This window comes from Spermophilus citellus, assembly GCF_964194105.1.
Source record: "Spermophilus citellus genome assembly, chromosome: 15".
Lineage (NCBI taxonomy): Eukaryota > Metazoa > Chordata > Mammalia > Rodentia > Sciuridae > Spermophilus > Spermophilus citellus.
The window spans coordinates 1,795,234-1,801,233 of record NC_138195.1 but is presented as its reverse complement, the minus strand read 5'-3'; positions in this window follow the sequence as shown (position 1 = coordinate 1,801,233).

The following is a 6,000-nucleotide window of genomic DNA, read 5'->3' as shown; positions in this document are numbered from 1 at the left end:
AAGGTTTTTTACTTGAATCCAGCAGATTTGGGGATCTTATTTTTAGCCAATAAGAAAATATTTTCTTACATTTGGTGATATAAGTACATTTAATTATCCTACAAATAATCTATCAATAAATAATCTACCAAATATTTTATACTTTTAATATTTTATTCACATATAGACATAACATTATAATAGTTATTTGTTCTTTTCCATCAGATATTTTATTATTTAGAAAGGTATGCAATTTTATTATGGTGGTTACCATTGTATTCATGCTTTTTAGAATATGCTTATTGCAGTCATTTATGAATTGACTACTGTTTCCCTCCATGAGTGTTGTTGAATTTTACTAGCAAATATTTCTTTTTCCTCTTCTCTCTCTCCCTCCAAACCTGATTTGAAGTAGTGTCTTATTCCCGGTTAATATTTATAAGTCAATTAGTGTACTGGTTCTACATTGCATAACATTTCACAATTTTCAAAACTATTTTTCATCATGTGGCTTTATGTAAAATATCTATCTTTACCTTAATGATTATTTGTTTTCTGTATGTCTCTTTTCCTACTTCAAATATGTAAGCATATATAAAACTCACACACACACACACACACACACACACACACACATATATACGCACAAATATATGCACATATATTCAAAGTTTTTTTTTAGTTGATATAGTCAAATCTTTTCATTTTCTTGTAGAAACAATATTCTCTGAGTTCTGGAAGTCTGTGACCTTCAAGTCTTCCTTCATGCAGGTATAATAATTTATAATAAATAACCACATGATAACTATAATTTTATTATAATTATTTATGTAATCATAAATACATAATAATAAGTTATTTATTATTTAATAATTTATATGTCATGGAAATAATATCCTTTGTCATGCTTTATTTCCTTAGAAACTTAAATATATTATGGTGTTCTGGCACAAAATGCTACTAAAGAAAGACTGATGTCAATCTGATTTTATTTCTTTTACAGCTATTTTATACTTTTTCTGTGGATGCTGAAGGGTTGCCTCTTCTTCAGCTTTAAAGTACAACAGTTTTACTAGAATATATGCAAACACTAGGTGTCTTCTATTTAATTGACTTTACCAGGTACCAGAATATGAAGAAGTTACACACACACACACACACACACACACACACACACACCACACATGATTATTTGTCTTTGTTATATTTTCTTTCCTGTTAAGCCTCATTTTCATATTTTTCTTTTAGAGTTTACTCATTTCTAGGATGATTGGAGTCTTTTTTATATCATCGTCTTCCATCTCATTTGTATTTTCTAATGGTACTGGTAGTGTTTTTCATAGTTTCTAGTATCTTCTGACTTCCATAAAGTAGTATGTTTTCGTGTTCCGTGTGCCTGCCCTGTGGTATGCTTTCATGGCAAGAGTGCCATCCTGCTTACTACTGTTAAGGCTGAAATGTCTCTTCCCAAATTCATGGGTTCAAGTTCTAATCTCCAATACTTTAGAAAGTGACCGTATTTATGAATCAGGTCTTTATGGTTAAACAAGGTCATTAGGATGAGCTTTATGCCATATGGCTGGTGTCCTTATTCAAAGAGGAAGTTTGAATAAATTGAGAGGCACTGGAGGTATGCATGCACAGCGGGAGGGTCTTGTGAGGACACAGCAAGGAGATGGCCTTCTCCCAGGCATGCAGCATCCTCAGAAGAAAAGCAACCTGTTGCCAGTGGGATTGTGACTTCAAGACTCCAGAACTGTGAGAAAACACATGTTTATCTTTTATGACACCCATTCTGTTGGCACTGTGTTATGACAGCCCTAGAGAACAAATGCCATTATTATAATTCAGCCTTTTTTCTCTCTCTCTAAGAAAGAAATTGTGTTGGACTAACGTTAATTTATTGATTACTCATAGGAGATGGGTTTTTCTATTCTATTTCCATGGAAAAACAAATTGGAATAGCTTTCCCATTTTGATGGTTCTAGCCTTCCCTATCATATCATTATAGGAAAAAAGAAAATTTAAGGGCATCCTATATTTTCTAACATTGATCTCCAAACTACCACTCCTTCATTTTTGTTCATTGCTCTTCTTCTGTTACCACAGTGCCCCTGTCTTGTTCCGTTTACTCTCTAGTCATAAGAGTTTCTCCTCCATGTGCAGTTTTGTCACAAAGGAAGGATTTTAGGGTTTTATTCTTGTTGTAATTTTGGTATTGGGGTTTGAACACAAGGCCTTGTTCATGACAAGCTTGTGCTCCACTACCAAGATACAGGCCAGTCTGGAAATTTACTTATTGGTGATTTTCAAGAAACACAAGCCCTAAACTAAGTCAGAACCATCTGGCTTTCAGTAGTACCCATTCGCAGCTGTCAATTGGAACAAGTACTGATCATCACCACCTCTCAATCAAACACACACCTTAAAGACTCTTTGCTTTTCTTTTTTGGTCTGATGAAATTCCTTGTGAAGTATAGACACAGCAAATATTTTTACTTTCTACTTCAATGTTATCCAAATTCCCCTATGTTCTTTCTGACTTGCTCCTGCACAGACATGATACAACATGTTACTAAGGGGTAATAATTACAGTTTTCATTAGATATTAAGGAAACTAAGAAATAATTTTGCCACAACCATCCTGATACCAGTGTCTCTGTCCAGCTATTTCTATTAACATTCATGCATCCAGTAGAGATGGATAATAAGTTAGAGGACCCTATCAAACATTTATTAGATTATTATGTTGATGATTCTTATTTAACCAATTCTTTAAAAACACATTTTTCTCCTCAATTTCTGTCTTTGACGTAATTTGAACTTCCTATGCACTCAAGCAATGCATTGGCAATATAATTGTGGCATATTCAAGCACAAGTTCTTGTCAGCTCCGTTGTTTAGAACTTGAGCAGTTCTGGCTCATACAATGCTCATTCACTTTCCTACTAAGCTGGATATTTGTTTTGGAGACTTGTAGCTCAGTTCTAGTTTCTACTCTTTACAATTAGTCTATATGGGTAACCACAGTTAATGTAGCCTAACATCTTGCACTACTCTTCTAGATTGGGTCCAATTGCAGTGGTTCTGAATGATTTGAAAAAGTGAGTGCTGTTCTCATAATCAGCTAAGTCTGTGGCATTTCATTTTTGCTTAATTCTACCACATTTTGTTCATTCTACAACCTGTGTGTTCCAAAACTCTTACAACATACATTATGTTAAACTGGATACTAAAAATAGATCATTAATAGTAGAAGAAACAACAACAACAAAATATTGAATCTAGTCTGGCTTGTAAAGTTTGCAAGTCCAGAACCATAGCAATGTGCAGATCTTGCCTGAACACCTCTCCTCTCCACAAGGTCGATGAGAGATACAGTAAAAAAACATTAATCTGAATGAGAGGTACTTACCTGTTATTAGCATGATGTTGGATGACCTAAGTTTTAGAGTTGTGATTCAGAGAGATTAAAAACTGTCCCTTAGTTCTTCAGACATAAGAAAGTCCAGAACTGAACTTCTGATATCTCATATTTTTATGATCACTTGTACAGTGAAAGGTAATTGAACCAAGAGCTAGAACTTCCAGGGCCATATACCAGGTTCCCAGTCCAGACACATGTAGTGAGGAGCTGCAAAGAGCAGGTGATTATGTGTAATAAGTGTATTAACCGGTTAGAGACTGAGTAATGAGCCTTCTACTGATCAACAGAAATGTGTAATGTGGCATTCCTTGGCAGGGGTGGGGAGGATTTGAAACTCTTCCTTGGTTCCTTTAGTAAGTGTTATCCATGCAAAATGAATCAAAAGAGAGCACAGAATTTTTTCTGCATAAAAATAGCATTTAAACTGGGACCTGAAGGATAAGCAAGGGTCAGATTAAAATTGGAGCATTCTAGGCACTGGGAATTGTTAAATAGCTCACTTGCTGTCAACCTTAGTGATGTGAATGTGTGGATGGGTACTCTGCTTTAATTCATGCTTTTCATGGTACTTATACCTTATACTTCATTTTTCCTTGGCAGGGTGGGGAGGACTCTCCATCACTCTCAGTCAAGGCTATTTTAGCCCAATATTGGAATGTGTCACTTAATCCCAGCCAGTCATCAATTTTAATTACCTTAGAGATAGTGACTGGTTAAGAAAACAAAAACAAAACAAAAACAAAGGTCACTCAAAGAGAAGTAATGAACATTTTCCCCAGAAATCTTGAGCAAAGTTGTTTCTTGGCCACCTATACCCAGAATAGTTGGTTTCTAACAAGCAATAAATGTTCTGAGCTTTTCTTGTTTGTTTGTTTGCTTGTTTCACAAACTAGTTGAGAAATATTCTACCCCTGCAACCCACAGAATACCATCTGCTAAAAGGTTAAGAACGTTGAGTACAGCAGGTATTTTCTTGACATTTTAAAGGAGCTGAGACAAGATAAGTTTATTCCTAGGAGGCTGACCAAGGGAAATAGTAGCATAACAGGAAAACAAAGCATTAAAAGACACTAGGACCAGACAATATGAGACTTCATAGGCCCTGGATAAAGATTGTTCACCTGACTTTCAGTGTGACAGAAAGATTTTTAAGCAGGAAAATGACTTGATCAAATTGTATCTAACAATATAATTTTGGTTAAAACCCACAAAATTAGTAAAATAAAAACATTACTATATAATTACAGTGCTCACAACTTTTGCCCACTGCAATCTCTGCAATGTAAATATCACTAAATAGCGCTGTGAATGTAATATGCGTGAAAAGAGTGGTGAATAACACTAGATTATAATTTCCAAGGCGTCTTGTGGTGAGTGAAGTAAACAGATGAATGAAAGCAGTGTAATTATAACTCTAGGATTTGGCTGGTCTTCAGACTGAGACATTTGTTCTACAAAGATTTGCTGGAATTACTAATATAAACACTTACTTTAACTTCAGGGAATTCACATCAGCAATATGTCGATATCTATGGTGCATTGGCATGCTACTGGCTGGTGTGCAAAGATGAAATGGAACAAAAATCAAAATTGTAATACATTACAGACTGTCAGATATGGCTTCCCAAAATAAGAAAATCCCACTGGGAATGCTGATTTAAAAAAAATTGAAACAACAAAAAGTGAACCATGGCCAATATTCACTATATATAACATACATTCAATAGTATTCTCCACCATTTTGGTGACATTACTTTTAGAATTCAAATGTGCTGTTAGAACTTTCTGGGACTTCACAATGGGAACTTCTGTAATATCTAAGTGGAATAACATAAATAGGTGAACAAAATCTGATATAATATTATTGTCTACAATGCCAATATCTCTTAGGAGTTAAGCATTTCTCTTCTATAGTAGAAATTACTTATCCTGTTCGATGGATTAATCTCATTCCCTTAAAAGAACTTTTATTTAGTTAAAGAGCACTCTAAAATCAGAGATAATACATGCCCATATTTTTTTCACAATAATTTATATCCTCTGAGGTAATTTTCAAAATAATTTGACCTTAACAAATCCAAGTGCATTTGTAACTCAGAATTTAGTATAATTGTTTGTATATAATTTTACATGTTGGGGCTACTTTGTAGGTATATAACTTGAATTTCTCAAGAAATGTTCATTGCACCACCAGAAGACACTCTTCTTTTATTCTTTATATATAATTTTACAGTAGTTTTTGGTGTACATAGTAAATTGAGTTTTGTCAAATTTTTAAGACATTACTATGTTAGATTTAGATTACATGGAATTAAAACTCAAGAAACCAATAACTTTTTAAATGTGGATTTATACTAAAACATTCCTGACCATTTGCAACCTGTCAATATTGTTTCTGGTGGAATCTATATAGGTGACTAAACTGAATCTGATCTTTTCAGTTATATTTTTTATTAGGTTTCTAATTTAGACCTAACAGAGTATGAGATCATGTAACATGAATCCTATTATCAAAGACAAATCTAATTTTAACATAACATTGACATATATTTGCATAGTTTATTCTCTAGGATTTTGCAAAATGAGATTGAGGA